Below are 18,079 nucleotides of genomic sequence, written 5' to 3' on the forward strand. Positions count from 1 at the left end.
CAGAGGAATACAGTAAACCTGAAGTGAAGAATCGGAATCTGTAACTAGTGTCACAGGAATGGTTCAAATCATAGACAGTAAGAAGAGTCAGTTTTCTTGTACTTAAGTCGGCATTGTGCCTTTTCTATTTCATTCCGATGCAATTTCTGTGTTTCATCGTCAATAAGAACGTCAGAGGGATACAGTAGACCTGAAGTGAAGCATCGGAATCTAAAACCGGTCTCACAGGAAAGGTTCAAATCATAGACAGTAAGAGGAGCCAGCCTTCTTGTACTAGAGTCGGCACTGTGCCTTTTGTATTTAATTCCGATGCAATTTCTGTGTTTCATCGTCAATAAGAAAGTCAGAGGGATACAGTAAACCTGAAGTGAAGCATCGGAATCTATAACTAGTGTCACAGGAATGGTTCAAAATATAGACAGTAAGAAGAGTCCGTTATCTTGTAATTAAGTCGGCATTGTGCCTTTTGACTTTAATTCCGATAGAATTTCTGTGTTTCATCGTTAATAAGAAGGTCAGAGGGATAGAGTAAACCTGAAGTGAAGCATCGGAATCTAGAACTAGTGTCACAGGAATGGTTCAAAACACAGACAGTAAGAAGAGCCAGTCTTCTTGTACTTGAGTCGGCATTGTGCATTTTGTATATAATTCCGATGCAATTTCTGTGTTTCATCGTCAATAAGAATGTCAGAGGGATACAGTAAACCTGAAGTGAAGCATCGGAATCTATAACTAGTGTCACATGAATGGTTCAAAACATAGACAGTAAGAAGAGTCAGTTTTCTTGTACTTAAGTCGGCATTGTGACTTTTTTATTTAATTCCGATGCATTTTCTGTGTTTCATCGTCAATAGGAATGTGCAAGGGATACAGTAAACCTGAATTGAAGCATCGGAATCTAAAACCGGGCTCACAGGAAAGGTTCAAAACATAGACAGTAAGAAGAGCCAGTCTTCTTGTACTTCAGTCGGCATTGTGCCTTTTGTATATAATTCCGATGCAATTTCTGTGTTTCATCGTCAATAAGAATGTCAGAGGGATACAGTATCCTGAAGTGAAGCATCGGAATCAATATTTAATGTCACAGGAATGGTTCAAAACATAGAGAGTAAGAAGAGTCAGTTTTCTTGTACTTGAATCGGCCTTGTTCCTTTTCTATTTAATTCCGATCTAATTTCTATCTTTCATCGTCAATAAGAAGGTCAGAGGGAGACAGTAAACCTGAAGTGAAGCATTTCTGTGTTTCATCGTCAATAAGAATGTCAGAGGGATACAGTATCCTGAAGTGAAGCATCGGAATCAATATTTAGTGGCACAGGATTGGATCAAACATAGAAAGTAAGAAGAATCAGTTTTCATGTACTTAAGTCGGCATTGTGCCTTTTGTATTTAATTCTGATGCAATATCTGTGACTCATCGTCAATAAGAAGGTCAGAGGGATACAGTAAACCTGAAGTGAAGCATCGGAATCTATAACTTGTGTCACATGAATGGTTCAAATCATTGACAGTAAGAAGAGTAAGTTTTCTTGTACTTACGTCGGCATTGTGCCGTTTGTATTTAATTCCGATGCAATTTCTGTGTTTCATCGTCAATAAGAAGGTCACAGGGATACTGTAAACCAGAAGTGAAGCATCTGAATTTATAACTAGTGTCACAGGAATGGTTCCAACATAGACAGTAAGAAGAGTCAGTTTTCTTGTACTTAAGTCGGCATTGTGACTTTTGTATTTAATTCCGATGCAGTTTCTGTGTTTCATCGTCAATAGGAATGTGCACGGGATACAGTAAACCTGAAGTGAAGCATCGGAATCTAAAACCGGGCTCACAGGAAAGGTTCAAAACATAGACAGTAAGACGAGCCAGTCTTCTTGTACTTCAGTCGGCATTGTGCCTTTCGTATTTAATTCCGATGCATTTTCTGTGTTTCATCGTCAATAAGAATGTCAGAGGGATACGGTATCCTGAGGTAAAGCATCGGAGTCAATATTTAGTGTCACAGGAATGGTTCAAAACATAGACAGTAAGAAGAGTCAGTTTTCTTGTACTTAAGTCGGCATTGTGCATTTTGTATTTAATTCCGATGCAATATCTGTGTTTCATCGTCAATAAGAAGGTCAGAGGGATACAGTAAACCTGAAGTGAAGTATCGTAATCTATAACTAGTGTCACAGGAATGGTTCAAAACATAGACAGTAAGAAGTGTCAGTTTTCTTGTACTTAAGTCGGCATTGTGCCTTTTGTATTTAATTCCGATGCAATTTCTGTGTTTCATCGTCAATAAGAAGGTAAGAGGGATACAGTTAACCTCAAGTGTAGCATCGGAATCAATATTTAGTGTCACAGGAATGGTTCAAAACATCGACGGTAAGAAGAGTCAGTTTTCTTGTACTTAATTCGGCATTGTGCCTTTTCTATTTAATTACGAAGCAATTTCTGTGTTTCATCGTCAATAAGAAGGTCAGAGAGATACAGTAAACCTGAAGTGAAGCATCGGCATCTATAACTAGTGTCATAGGAATGGTCAAAACATAGACCGTAAGAAGAGTCAGTTTTCTTGTACTTAAGTCGGCATTGTACCTTTTCTATTTAATTCCGAAGCAATTTCTATGTTTCATCGTCAATAAGAAGGTCAGAGGGATACAGTAAACCTGAAGTGAAGAATCGGAATCTGTAACTAGTGTCACAGGAATGGTTCAAATCATAGACAGTAAGAAGAGTCAGTTTTCTTGTACTTAAGTCGGCATTGTGCCTTTTCTATTTCATTCCGATGCAATTTCTGTGTTTCATCGTCAATAAGAACGTCAGAGTGATACAGTAAACCTGAAGTGAAGCATCGGAATCTATAACTAGTGTCACAGGAATTGTTCAAAACATAGACAGTAAGAAGTGTCAGTTTTCTTATACTTAAGTCGGCATTGTGCCTTTTGTATTCAATTCCGATGCAAATTCTGCTTTTCGTCGTCAATGAGAAGGTCCACGGGATACAGTAAACCTGAAGTGAAGCATCGGAATCTAAAACCGGTCTCACAGGAAAGGTTCAAATCATAGACAGTAAGAGGAGCCAGCCTTCTTGTACTCGAGTCGGCATTGTGCCTTTTGTATTTAATTCCGATGCAATTTCTGTGTTTCATCGTCAATAAGAAAGTCAGAGGGATACAGTAAACCTGAAGTGAAGCATCGGAATCTATAACTAGTGTCACAGGAATGGTTCAAAATATAGACAGTAAGAAGAGTCCGTTATCTTGTAATTAAGTCGGCATTGTGCCTTTTGAGTTTAATTCCGACAGAATTTCTGTGTTTCATCGTCAATAAGAAGGTCAGAGGGATAGAGTAAACCTGAAGTGCGCATCGGAATCTATAACTAGTGTCACAGGAATGGTTCAAAACATAGACAGTAAGAAGAGTCAGTTATCTTGTACTTAAGTCGGCATTGTGCCTTTTGTATTTAATTCCGATGCAATTTCTGTGTTTCATCGTCAATAAGAAGATCACAGGGAAACAGTAAACCTGAAACGAAGCATCTGAATCTATAACTAGTGTCACAGGAATGGTTCAAACATAGACTGTAAGAAGAGTCAGTTTTCTTGTACTTAAGTCGGCATTGTGCCTTTTGTATTTAATTACGATGCAATTTCTGTGTTTCATCGTCAATAAGAAGGTCAGAGGGATACAGTAAACCTGAAGTGACGCATCGGAATCTATATCTAGTGTCACAGGAATGGTTCAAAACATAGACAGTAAGAAGAGCCAGTCTTCTTGTACTTGAGTCGGCATTGTGCCTCTTGTATATAATTCCGATGCAATTTCTGTGTTTCATCGTCAATAAGAATGTCAGAGGGATACAGTAAACCTGAAGTGAAGCATCGGCATCTATAACTAGGGTCACAGGAATGGTTCAAAACATAGACCGTAAGAAGAGTCAGTTTTCTTGTACTTAAGTCGGCATTGTGCCTTTTGTATTCAATTCAGATGCAATTTCTGCGTTTCGTCGTCAATAAGAATGTCCAAGGGATACAGTAAACCTGAAATGCAGCATCGGAATCTAAAACCGGTCTCACAGGAAAGGTTCAAAACATAGACAGTAAGAAGTGTCAGTCTTCTTGTACTTGAGTCCGCATTGTGCCTTTTGTATTCAATTCCGATGCAATTTCGGTGTTTCATCGTCGATAAGAAGGTCAGAGGGATACAGTAAACATGAAGTGAAGCATCTGAATCTATAACTAGGGTCACAGGAATGGTTCAAACATAGACAGTAAGAAGAATCAGTTTTCTTGTACTTAAGTCGGCATTGTGCCTTTTGAGTTTAATTCCGATGCACTTTCTGTGCTTCATCGTCAATAAGAAGGTCAGAGGGATACAGTAAACCTGAAGTGAAGCATCGGAATCTAAAACCGGTTTCACAGGAAAGGTTCAAAACATAAACAGTAAGAAGAGCCAGTCTTCTTGTACTTGAGTCGGCATTGTGCCTTTTGTATATAATTCCGATGTAATTACTGTGCTTCATCACCAATAAGAATGCCAGAGGGATACAGTAAACCTGAAGTGAAGTATCGGAATCTATAACTAGTGTCACAGGAATGGTTCAAATCATAGACAGTAAGAAGAGTTAGTTTTCTTGTACTTAAGTCGGCATTGTGCCTTTTGTATTTAATTCTAATGCAATTTTTGTGTTTCATCGTCAATAAGAAGGTCAGAGGGATACAGTAAACCTGAAGTGAAGCATCGGAATCTATAACTAGAGTCACAGGCGTGGTTCAAAACATAGACAGTAAGAAGAGTCAGTTTTCTTGAACTTAAGCCGGCATTGTGCCTTTTGTATTCAAGTCAGATGCAATTTCTGCGTTTCGTCGTCAATAAGAAGGTCCTCAGGATACAGTTAACCTGAAGTGCAGAATCGGAATCTAAAACCGGTCTCACAGGAAAGGTTCAAAACATAGACAGAAAGAAGAGCCAGTCTTCTTGTACTTGAGTCGGTATTGGGCCGTTTGTATTTAATTCCGATGCAATTTCTGTGTTTCGTCATCAATAAGAAGATCCATGGGTTCCAGTAAACCGGAAGTGAAGCAACGGAAACTAAAACATGTCTCACAGGAAAGGTTCAAAACATAGCCAGTAAGAAGAGCCAGTCTGCATGTACTTGAGTCGGCATTGTGCCTTTTGTATTTAATTCCGATGCAATTTCTGTGTTTCATCGTCCATAAGAAGGTCAGAGTGATGCAGTAAACCTGAAGTGAAGCATCGGATTCTATAACTAGTGTCACAGGAATGGTTCAAAACATAGACAGTAAGAAGAGTCCGTTTTCTTGTAATTAAGTCGGCATTGTGCCTTAGAGTTTAATTCCGATGCACTTTCTGTGTTTCATCGTCAATGAGAAGGGCAGAGGGATACAGTAAACTTGAAGTGAAGCATCGGAATCTATAACTAGTGTCACAGGAAAGGTTCAAAACATAGACAGTAAGAAGAGTCAGTTATGTTGTACTTAAGTCGGCATTGTGCCTTTTGTATTTAATTCCGATGCAATTTCTGTGTTTCATCGCCAATAAGAAGGTCACAGTGATACAGTAAACCTGAAGTGAAGCATCTGAATCTATAACTAGTGTCACAGGAATGGTTCAAACATAAAAAGTAAGAAGAGTCAGTTTTCTTGTACTTTAGTCGGCATTGTGCCTTTTGTATTTAATTCCGATGCAATTTCTGTGTTTCATCGTCAATAAGAATGTCCAAGGGATACAGTAAACCTGAAGTGAAGCATCGGAATCTAAAACCGGGCTCACAGGAAAGGTTCATAACATAGACAGTAAGAAGAACCAGTCTTCTTGTACTTGAGTCGGCATTGTGCATTTTGTATATAATTCCGATGCAATTTCTGTGTTTCATCGTCAATAAGAATGTCAGAGGGATACAGTAAACCTGAAGTGAAGCTTCGGAATCTATAACTAGTGTCACAGGAATGGTTCAAAACATAGACAGTAAGAAGAGTCAGTTTTCTTGTACTTAAGTCGGCATTGATCCTTTTGTATTTAATTCCGATGCTATTTCTGTGTTTCATCGTCAATATGAAGGTCAGAGGGATACAGTAAACCGGAAGTGAAACATCGGAAACTATAACTAGTGTCTCAGGAATGGTTGAAAACATAGACAGTAAGAAGAGTCAGTTTTCTTGTACTTAAGTCAGCATTGTGCCTTTAGTATTTAATTCCGATGCAATTTCTGTGTTTCATCGTCAATAAGAAGGTCAGAGGGATACAGTAAACCTGAAGTGAAGCATCGGAATCTATAACTAGTGTCACATGAATGGTTCAAAATATAGACAGTAAGAAGAGTCAGTTTTCTTGTACTTAAGTCGGCATTGTGCATTTTGTATTTAATTCCGATGCAATTTCTGTGTTTCATCGTCAATAAGAATGTCCAAGGGATACAGTAAACCTGAAGTGAAGCATCGGAATCTATAACTAGTGTCACAGGAATGGTTCAAATCATAGACAGTAAGAAGAGTCAGTTTTCTTGTACTTAAGTCGGCATTGTGCCTTTTGTATTTAATTCCGATGCAATTTCTGTGTTTCATCAACAATTGGAAGGTCAAAGGGATACAGTAAACGTGTAGTGAAGCATCCGAATCTATAACTAGTGCCACAGGAATGGTTCAAAACTTTGACAGTAAGAAGAGTCAGTTTTCATGTACTTAAGTAGGGATTGTGCCTTTTGTATTTAATTCGGATGCAATTTCTGTCTTTCATCGTCAATATGAAGGTCAGAGGGATACAGTAAACCTGAAGTGAAGAATCGGAATCTATAACTAATGTCACAGGAATTGTTCAAAACATAGACAGTAGAAGATTCAGTTTTCTTGTACTTAAGTCGGCATTGTGCCCTTTGTATTGAATTCTGATGCAATATCTGTGACTCATCGTCAATAAGAAGGTCAGAGGGATACAGTAAACCTGAAGTGAAGCATCGGAATCTATAACTAGTGTCATAGGATTGGTTCAAAACATAGACAGTAAGAAGAGCCAGTCTTCTTGTACTTGAGTCGGCATTGTGCCTTTTGAATATAATTCCGATGCAATTTCTGTGTTTCGTCGTCAACAAGAATGTCAGAGGGATACAGTAAACCTGAAGTGAAGAATCGTAATCTATAACTAGTGTCACAGGAATTGTTCAAATCATAGACAGTAGAAGATTCAGTTTTCTTGTACTTAAGTCGGCATTGTGCCTTTTGTATTTATTTCCGATGCAATTTCTGTGTTTCATCAACAATAAGAAGGTCAGAGGGATACAGTAAATCTAAAGTGAAGCATCGGAATCTATAACTAGTGTCACAGGAATGGTTCAAAATTTAGGCACTAAGAAGAGTCAGTTTTCTTGTACTTAAGTCGGCATTGTGCCGTTTGTATTTAATTCCGATGCAATTTCTGTGTTCCATCGTCACTAAGAATGTCCAAGGGATACAGTAAACCTGAGGTGAAGCATCGGAATCTATAACTAGTGTCACAGGAATTGTTCAAAACATAGACAGTAAGAAGAGTCAGTTTTCTTGTACATAAGTCGGCATTGTTCCTTTTGTAATTAATTCCGATGCTATTTCTGTGTTTCATCGTCAATAAGAAGGTCAGAGGGATACAGTAAACCCGAAGTGAAGCATCGGAATCTATAACTAGTGTCTCAGGAATGGTTCAAAACATAGACAGTAAGAAGAGTCAGTTTTCTTGTACTTAAGTCGGCATTGTGACTTTTCTATTTAATTCCGATGCAATTTCTGTGTTTCATCGTCAATAAGAAGGTCAGAGGGATACAGTAAACCTGAAGTGAAGCATCGGAATCTATAACTAGTGTCACAGGAAAGGTTCAAAACATAGACAGTAAGAAGTGTGAGTTTTCTTGTACTTAAGTCGGCATTGTGCCTTTTGTATTCAATTCCGATGCAATTTCTGCTTTTCGTCGTCAATAAGAAGGTCCACGGGATACAGTAAACCTGAAGTCAAGCATCGGAATCTAAAACCGGTCTCATAGGAAAGGTTCAAAACATAGACAGTAAGAAGAGCCAGTCTTCTTGTACTTGAGTCGGCATTGTGCCTTTTGTATTTAATTCCGATGCAATTTCTGTGTTTCATCGTCCATAAGAAGGACAGAGGGATACAGTAAACCTGAAGTGACGCATCGGAATCTATAACTAGTGTCACAGGAATAGTTCAAAACATAGACAGTAAGAAGAGTCAGTTATCTTGAACTTATATCGGCATTGTGCTTTTTGTATTTAATTCCGATGCAATTTTTGTGATTCATCGTCAATAAGAAGGTCACAGGGATACAGTAAACCTGAAACGAAGCATCTGAATCTATAACTAGTGACATAGGAATGGTTCAAAGATAGACAGTAAAAAGAGTCAGTTTTCTTGTTCTTAAGTCGGCATTTTGCCTTTTGTAATTAATTACGATGCAATTTCTGTGTTTCATCGTCAATAAGAATGTCCAAGGGATACAGTAATCCTGAAGTGAAGCATCGGAATCTAAAACCGGGCTCACAGGAAAGGTTCAAAACATAGACAGTAAGAAGAGCCATTCTTCTTGTACTTGAGTCGACATTGTGCCTTTTGTATATAATTCCGATGCAATATCTGTGTTTCATCGTCAATAACAAGGTCGGATCGATACAGTAAACCTGAAGTGAAGCATCGGAATCAATATTTAGTGTCACAGGAAAGGTTCAAAACATCGACAGTAAGAAGAGTCAGTTTTCTTGTAGTTAATTCGGCATTGTGCCTTTTCTATTTAATTCCGACGCAATTTCTGTGTTTCATCGTCAATAAGAAGGTCAGAGAGATACAGTAAACCTGAAGTGAAGCATCGGCATCTATAACTAGTGTCATAGGAATGGTTCAAAACATAGACGGTAAGAAGAGTCAGTTTTCTTGTACTTAAGTCGGCATTGTTCATTTTCTATTTAATTCCGATACAATTTCTATGTTTCATCGTCAATAAGAAGGTCAGAGGAATACAGTAAACCTGAAGTGAAGAATCGGAATCTGTAACTAGTGTCACAGGAATGGTTCAAATCATAGACAGTAAGAAGAGTCAGTTTTCTTGTACTTAAGTCGGCATTGTGCCTTTTCTATTTCATTCCGATGCAATTTCTGTGTTTCATCGTCAATAAGAACGTCAGAGGGATACAGTAGACCTGAAGTGAAGCATCGGAATCTAAAACCGGTCTCACAGGAAAGGTTCAAATCATAGACAGTAAGAGGAGCCAGCCTTCTTGTACTAGAGTCGGCACTGTGCCTTTTGTATTTAATTCCGATGCAATTTCTGTGTTTCATCGTCAATAAGAAAGTCAGAGGGATACAGTAAACCTGAAGTGAAGCATCGGAATCTATAACTAGTGTCACAGGAATGGTTCAAAATATAGACAGTAAGAAGAGTCCGTTATCTTGTAATTAAGTCGGCATTGTGCCTTTTGACTTTAATTCCGATAGAATTTCTGTGTTTCATCGTTAATAAGAAGGTCAGAGGGATAGAGTAAACCTGAAGTGAAGCATCGGAATCTAGAACTAGTGTCACAGGAATGGTTCAAAACACAGACAGTAAGAAGAGCCAGTCTTCTTGTACTTGAGTCGGCATTGTGCATTTTGTATATAATTCCGATGCAATTTCTGTGTTTCATCGTCAATAAGAATGTCAGAGGGATACAGTAAACCTGAAGTGAAGCATCGGAATCTATAACTAGTGTCACATGAATGGTTCAAAACATAGACAGTAAGAAGAGTCAGTTTTCTTGTACTTAAGTCGGCATTGTGACTTTTTTATTTAATTCCGATGCATTTTCTGTGTTTCATCGTCAATAGGAATGTGCAAGGGATACAGTAAACCTGAATTGAAGCATCGGAATCTAAAACCGGGCTCACAGGAAAGGTTCAAAACATAGACAGTAAGAAGAGCCAGTCTTCTTGTACTTCAGTGGCATTGTGCCTTTTGTATATAATTCCGATGCAATTTCTGTGTTTCATCGTCAATAAGAATGTCAGAGGGATACAGTATCCTGAAGTGAAGCATCGGAATCAATATTTAATGTCACAGGAATGGTTCAAAACATAGAGAGTAAGAAGAGTCAGTTTTCTTGTACTTGAATCGGCCTTGTTCCTTTTCTATTTAATTCCGATCTAATTTCTATCTTTCATCGTCAATAAGAAGGTCAGAGGGAGACAGTAAACCTGAAGTGAAGCATTTCTGTGTTTCATCGTCAATAAGAATGTCAGAGGGATACAGTATCCTGAAGTGAAGCATCGGAATCAATATTTAGTGGCACAGGATTGGATCAAACATAGAAAGTAAGAAGAATCAGTTTTCATGTACTTAAGTCGGCATTGTGCCTTTTGTATTTAATTCTGATGCAATATCTGTGACTCATCGTCAATAAGAAGGTCAGAGGGATACAGTAAACCTGAAGTGAAGCATCGGAATCTATAACTTGTGTCACATGAATGGTTCAAATCATTGACAGTAAGAAGAGTAAGTTTTCTTGTACTTACGTCGGCATTGTGCCGTTTGTATTTAATTCCGATGCAATTTCTGTGTTTCATCGTCAATAAGAAGGTCACAGGGATACTGTAAACCAGAAGTGAAGCATCTGAATTTATAACTAGTGTCACAGGAATGGTTCCAACATAGACAGTAAGAAGAGTCAGTTTTCTTGTACTTAAGTCGGCATTGTGACTTTTGTATTTAATTCCGATGCAGTTTCTGTGTTTCATCGTCAATAGGAATGTGCACGGGATACAGTAAACCTGAAGTGAAGCATCGGAATCTAAAACCGGGCTCACAGGAAAGGTTCAAAACATAGACAGTAAGACGAGCCAGTCTTCTTGTACTTCAGTCGGCATTGTGCCTTTCGTATTTAATTCCGATGCATTTTCTGTGTTTCATCGTCAATAAGAATGTCAGAGGGATACGGTATCCTGAGGTAAAGCATCGGAGTCAATATTTAGTGTCACAGGAATGGTTCAAAACATAGACAGTAAGAAGAGTCAGTTTTCTTGTACTTAAGTCGGCATTGTGCATTTTGTATTTAATTCCGATGCAATATCTGTGTTTCATCGTCAATAAGAAGGTCAGAGGGATACAGTAAACCTGAAGTGAAGTATCGTAATCTATAACTAGTGTCACAGGAATGGTTCAAAACATAGACAGTAAGAAGTGTCAGTTTTCTTGTACTTAAGTCGGCATTGTGCCTTTTGTATTTAATTCCGATGCAATTTCTGTGTTTCATCGTCAATAAGAAGGTAAGAGGGATACAGTTAACCTCAAGTGTAGCATCGGAGTCAATATTTAGTGTCACAGGAATGGTTCAAACATAGACAGTAAGAAGAGTCAGTTTTCATGTACTTAATTCGGCATTGTGCCTTTTCTATTTAATTCCGACGCAATTTCTGTGTTTCATCGTCAATAAAAGGGTCAGTGGGATACAGTAAACCTGAAGTGAAGCATTGGAATCTATAACTAGTGACACAGGAATGGTTCAAAGCATAGACAGTAAGATGAGTCAGTTATCTTGTACTTAAGTCGGCATTGTGCCTTTTGTATTTAATTCCGATGCAATTTCTGTGTTTCATCGTCAATAAGAAGGTCAGAGGGATACAGTAAACCTGAAGTGAAGCATCGGAATCTATAACTACTGTCACAAGAATAATTCAAAACATAGGCTGTAAGAAGAGTCAGTTTTCCTGTACTTAAGACGGCATTGTGCCTTTTGTATTTAATTCCGATGCAATTTCTGTGTTTCATCGTCAATAAGAAGGTCAGAGGGAACAGTAAACCTGAAGTGTAGCATCGGAATCTATAACTAGTGTCACAGGAATGGTTCAAAACATAGAAAGTGAGAAGAGTCAGTTTTCTTGTACTTAAGTCGGCATTATGGCTTTTGTATTTAATTCCGACGCAATTTTTGTGTTTTATCGTCAATAAGAAGGTCAGAGGGGTACAGTAAACCTGAATTGGAGCATCGGAATCTATAACTAGTGTCACAGGAACGGTTTAAAACATAGAAAGTAAGAAGAGATAGTGTTCTTGTACTTGTGTCGGCATTGTGCCTTATGTATTTAATTCCGATGCAATTTCTGTGTTTCATCGTCAATAAGAAGGTCAGATGGATACAGTAAACCTGAAGTGAAGCATCGGAATCTATAGCTAATGTCAGAGGAATGGTTCAAATCATAGACAGTAAGAAGAGTCAGTTTTCTTGTTCTTAAGTCGGTATTGTGCCTTTTGTATTTAATTCCTATGCAATTTCTGTATTTCGTCGTCAATAAGAAAATCCATGGGATACAGTAAACCGGAAGTGAAGCAACGGAATCTAAAACCAGTCTCACAGGAAAGGTTCAAAACATGGACAGTAAGAAGAGCCAGTCCTCTTGTACTTGAGTCGGCATTGTGCCTTTTGTATTTAATTCCGATGAAATTTCTGTGTTTCATTGTCCATAAGAAGGTCAGAGTGATACACTAAACCTGAAGTGAAGCATCGGAATCTATAACTAGTGTCACAGGAATGGTTCAGAACATAGACGGTAAGAGGAATCCGTTTTCTTGTAATTAAGTCGGCATTGTGACTTTTGAGTTTAATTCCGATGCACTTTCTGTGTTCCATCGTCAATAAGAAGGACAGAGGGACACAGTAAACCTGAAGTGAAGCATCGGAATCTATAACTAGTGTCACAGGAATGGATCAAACATAGACAGTAAGAAAAGTCAGTTTTCATGTACTTAAGTCGGCATTGTGCTTTTTGTATTTAATTCCGATGCAATATCTGTGTTCCATCGTCAATAAGAAGGTGAGAGGGATACAGTAAACCTGAAGTGAAGCATCGGAATCTACATTTAGTGTCACAGGAATGGTTCAAAACATAGGCAGTAAGTAGAGTCAGTTTTCTTGTACTTAAGTCGGCATTGTGCCTTTTCTATTATTCCGATGCAATTTCTGTGTTTCATCGTCAATAAGAAGGTCAGAGGGATACAGTGAACCTGAAGTGAGGCATCGGAATCTATAACTAGTGTCACAGGAATGGTTAAAAACAGACAGTAAGAAGAGTCAGTTTTCTTGTACTTAAGTCGGCATTGTTCCTTTTCTATTTAATTCCGATGCAATTTCTATGTTTCATCGTCAATAAGAAGGTCAGAGGGATACAGTAAACCTGAAGTGAAGCATCGGAATCTATAACTGGTGTCACAGGAATGGATCAAACATAGACAGTAAGAAGAATCAGTTTTCTTGTACTTAAGTCGGCATTGTGCCCTTTGTATTTAATTCCGAACCAATTTCTGTGATTCGTCGTCAATAAGAAGGTCAGAGGGATACAGTAAACCTGAAGTGAAGAATCGGAATTTATAACTAGTGTCACAGGAATGGTTCAAAACATAGACTGTAAGAAGAGTCAGTTTTCTTGTACTTAAGTCGTCATTGTGCCTTTTCTATTTAATTCCGATGCAATTACTGTGTTTCATCAACAATACGAAGGGCAGAGGGATACAGTGAACCTGAAGTGAAGCATCGGAATCTATAGCTAGTGTCACAGGAATGGTTCATAATTTAGACTGTAAGAAGCATCAGTTTTCTTGTACTTAAGTCGGCATTGTGCCTTTTGTATCTAATTCCGATGCAATTTCTGTGTTTCTTTGTCAATAAGATGGTCAGAGGGATACAGTAAACCTGAAGTGAAGCATCGGAATCTATAACTAGTGTCACATGAATGGTTCAAAACATAGACAGTAAGAAAAGTCAGTTTTCTTGTACTTAAGTCGGCATTGTGCTTTTTGTATTTAATTAAGATGCAATATTTGTGTTCCATCGTCAATAAGAAGGTCAGAGGGACACAGTAAACCTGAAGTGAAGCATCGGAATCTATAACTAGTACCACAGGAATGGTTCAAAAAAAGGCAGTAAGAAGAGTCTGTTTTCTTGCACTTAGGTCGGCATTGTGACTTTTGTATTTAATTCCGATGCAATTTCAGTGTTGCATCGTCAATAAGGAGGTCAGAGGGATACAGTGAACCTGAAGTGAAGCATCGGAATCTATAACTAGTGTCACAGGAATGGTTCAAAACATAGACAGTAAGAAGAGTCCGTTTTCTTGTAATTAAGACGGCATTGTGCCTTTTGTATTTAATTCCGATGCAATTTCTGTGTTTCATCGCCAATAAGAAGGTCACAGTGATACAGTAAACCTGAAGTGAAGCATCTGAATCTATAACTAGTGTCACAGGTATGGTTCATACATAGATAGTAAGAAGAGTCAGTTTTCTTGTACTTTAGTCGGCATTGTGCTTTTTGTATTTAATTCCGATGCAATTTCTGTGTTTCATCGTCAATAAGAATGTCAGAGGGATACAGTATCCTGAAGTGAAGCATCGGAATCAATATTTAATGTCACAGGAATGGTTCAAAACATAGAGAGTAAGAAGAGTCAGTTTTCTTGTACTTGAATCGGCCTTGTTCCTTTTCTATTTAATTCCGATCTAATTTCTATCTTTCATCGTCAATAAGAAGGTCAGAGGGAGACAGTAAACCTGAAGTGAAGCATTTCTGTGTTTCATCGTCAATAAGAATGTCAGAGGGATACAGTATCCTGAAGTGAAGCATCGGAATCAATATTTAGTGGCACAGGATTGGATCAAACATAGACAGTAAGAAGAATCAGTTTTCATGTACTTAAGTCGGCATTGTGCCTTTTGTATTTAATTCTGATGCAATATCTGTGACTCATCGTCAATAAGAAGGTCAGAGGGATACAGTAAACCTGAAGTGAAGCATCGGAATCTATAACTTGTGTCACATGAATGGTTCAAATCATTGACAGTAAGAAGAGTCAGTTTTCTTGTACTTACGTCGGCATTGTGCCGTTTGTATTTAATTCCGATGCAATTTCTGTGTTTCATCGTCAATAAGAAGGTCACAGGGATACTGTAAACCAGAAGTGAAGCATCTGAATTTATAACTAGTGTCACAGGAATGGTTCCAACATAGACAGTAAGAAGAGTCAGTTTTCTTGTACTTAAGTCGGCATTGTGACTTTTGTATTTAATTCCGATGCAGTTTCTGTGTTTCATCGTCAATAGGAATGTGCACGGGATACAGTAAACCTGAAGTGAAGCATCGGAATCTAAAACCGGGCTCACAGGAAAGGTTCAAAACATAGACAGTAAGACGAGCCAGTCTTCTTGTACTTCAGTCGGCATTGTGCCTTTCGTATTTAATTCCGATGCATTTTCTGTGTTTCATCGTCAATAAGAATGTCAGAGGGATACGGTATCCTGAGGTAAAGCATCGGAGTCAATATTTAGTGTCACAGGAATGGTTCAAAACATAGACAGTAAGAAGAGTCAGTTTTCTTGTACTTAAGTCGGCATTGTGCATTTTGTATTTAATTCCGATGCAATATCTGTGTTTCATCGTCAATAAGAAGGTCAGAGGGATACAGTAAACCTGAAGTGAAGTATCGTAATCTATAACTAGTGTCACAGGAATGGTTCAAAACATAGACAGTAAGAAGTGTCAGTTTTCTTGTACTTAAGTCGGCATTGTGCCTTTTGTATTTAATTCCGATGCAATTTCTGTGTTTCATCGTCAATAAGAAGGTAAGAGGGATACAGTTAACCTCAAGTGTAGCATCGGAGTCAATATTTAGTGTCACAGGAATGGTTCAAACATAGACAGTAAGAAGAGTCAGTTTTCATGTACTTAATTCGGCATTGTGCCTTTTCTATTTAATTCCGACGCAATTTCTGTGTTTCATCGTCAATAAAAGGGTCAGTGGGATACAGTAAACCTGAAGTGAAGCATTGGAATCTATAACTAGTGACACAGGAATGGTTCAAAGCATAGACAGTAAGATGAGTCAGTTATCTTGTACTTAAGTCGGCATTGTGCCTTTTGTATTTAATTCCGATGCAATTTCTGTGTTTCATCGTCAATAAGAAGGTCAGAGGGATACAGTAAACCTGAAGTGAAGCATCGGAATCTATAACTACTGTCACAAGAATAATTCAAAACATAGGCTGTAAGAAGAGTCAGTTTTCCTGTACTTAAGACGGCATTGTGCCTTTTGTATTTAATTCCGATGCAATTTCTGTGTTTCATCGTCAATAAGAAGGTCAGAGGGAACAGTAAACCTGAAGTGTAGCATCGGAATCTATAACTAGTGTCACAGGAATGGTTCAAAACATAGAAAGTGAGAAGAGTCAGTTTTCTTGTACTTAAGTCGGCATTATGGCTTTTGTATTTAATTCCGATGCAATTTTTGTGTTTTATCGTCAATAAGAAGGTCAGAGGGGTACAGTAAACCTGAATTGGAGCATCGGAATCTATAACTAGTGTCACAGGAACGGTTTAAAACATAGAAAGTAAGAAGAGATAGTGTTCTTGTACTTGTGTCGGCATTGTGCCTTATGTATTTAATTCCGATGCAATTTCTGTGTTTCATCGTCAATAAGAAGGTCAGATGGATACAGTAAACCTGAAGTGAAGCATCGGAATCTATAGCTAATGTCAGAGGAATGGTTCAAATCATAGACAGTAAGAAGAGTCAGTTTTCTTGTTCTTAAGTCGGTATTGTGCCTTTTGTATTTAATTCCTATGCAATTTCTGTATTTCGTCGTCAATAAGAAAATCCATGGGATACAGTAAACCGGAAGTGAAGCAACGGAATCTAAAACCAGTCTCACAGGAAAGGTTCAAAACATGGACAGTAAGAAGAGCCAGTCCTCTTGTACTTGAGTCGGCATTGTGCCTTTTGTATTTAATTCCGATGAAATTTCTGTGTTTCATTGTCCATAAGAAGGTCAGAGTGATACACTAAACCTGAAGTGAAGCATCGGAATCTATAACTAGTGTCACAGGAATGGTTCAGAACATAGACGGTAAGAGGAATCCGTTTTCTTGTAATTAAGTCGGCATTGTGACTTTTGAGTTTAATTCCGATGCACTTTCTGTGTTCCATCGTCAATAAGAAGGACAGAGGGACACAGTAAACCTGAAGTGAAGCATCGGAATCTATAACTAGTGTCACAGGAATGGATCAAACATAGACAGTAAGAAAAGTCAGTTTTCATGTACTTAAGTCGGCATTGTGCTTTTTGTATTTAATTCCGATGCAATATCTGTGTTCCATCGTCAATAAGAAGGTGAGAGGGATACAGTAAACCTGAAGTGAAGCATCGGAATCTACATTTAGTGTCACAGGAATGGTTCAAAACATAGGCAGTAAGTAGAGTCAGTTTTCTTGTACTTAAGTCGGCATTGTGCCTTTTCTATTATTCCGATGCAATTTCTGTGTTTCATCGTCAATAAGAAGGTCAGAGGGATACAGTGAACCTGAAGTGAGGCATCGGAATCTATAACTAGTGTCACAGGAATGGTTAAAAACAGACAGTAAGAAGAGTCAGTTTTCTTGTACTTAAGTCGGCATTGTTCCTTTTCTATTTAATTCCGATGCAATTTCTATGTTTCATCGTCAATAAGAAGGTCAGAGGGATACAGTAAACCTGAAGTGAAGCATCGGAATCTATAACTGGTGTCACAGGAATGGATCAAACATAGACAGTAAGAAGAATCAGTTTTCTTGTACTTAAGTCGGCATTGTGCCCTTTGTATTTAATTCCGAACCAATTTCTGTGATTCGTCGTCAATAAGAAGGTCAGAGGGATACAGTAAACCTGAAGTGAAGAATCGGAATTTATAACTAGTGTCACAGGAATGGTTCAAAACATAGACTGTAAGAAGAGTCAGTTTTCTTGTACTTAAGTCGTCATTGTGCCTTTTCTATTTAATTCCGATGCAATTACTGTGTTTCATCAACAATACGAAGGGCAGAGGGATACAGTGAACCTGAAGTGAAGCATCGGAATCTATAACTAGTGTCACAGGAATGGTTCATAATTTAGACTGTAAGAAGCATCAGTTTTCTTGTACTTAAGTCGGCATTGTGCCTTTTGTATCTAATTCCGATGCAATTTCTGTGTTTCATCGTCAATAAGAAGGTCAGAGGGATACAGTAAACCTGAAGTGAAGCATCGGAATCTATAACTAGTGTCAC

Source organism: Schistocerca serialis, chromosome 4, assembly GCF_023864345.2.
Source record: "Schistocerca serialis cubense isolate TAMUIC-IGC-003099 chromosome 4, iqSchSeri2.2, whole genome shotgun sequence".
In the NCBI taxonomy this organism is placed as follows: Eukaryota; Metazoa; Arthropoda; class Insecta; order Orthoptera; family Acrididae; genus Schistocerca; species Schistocerca serialis.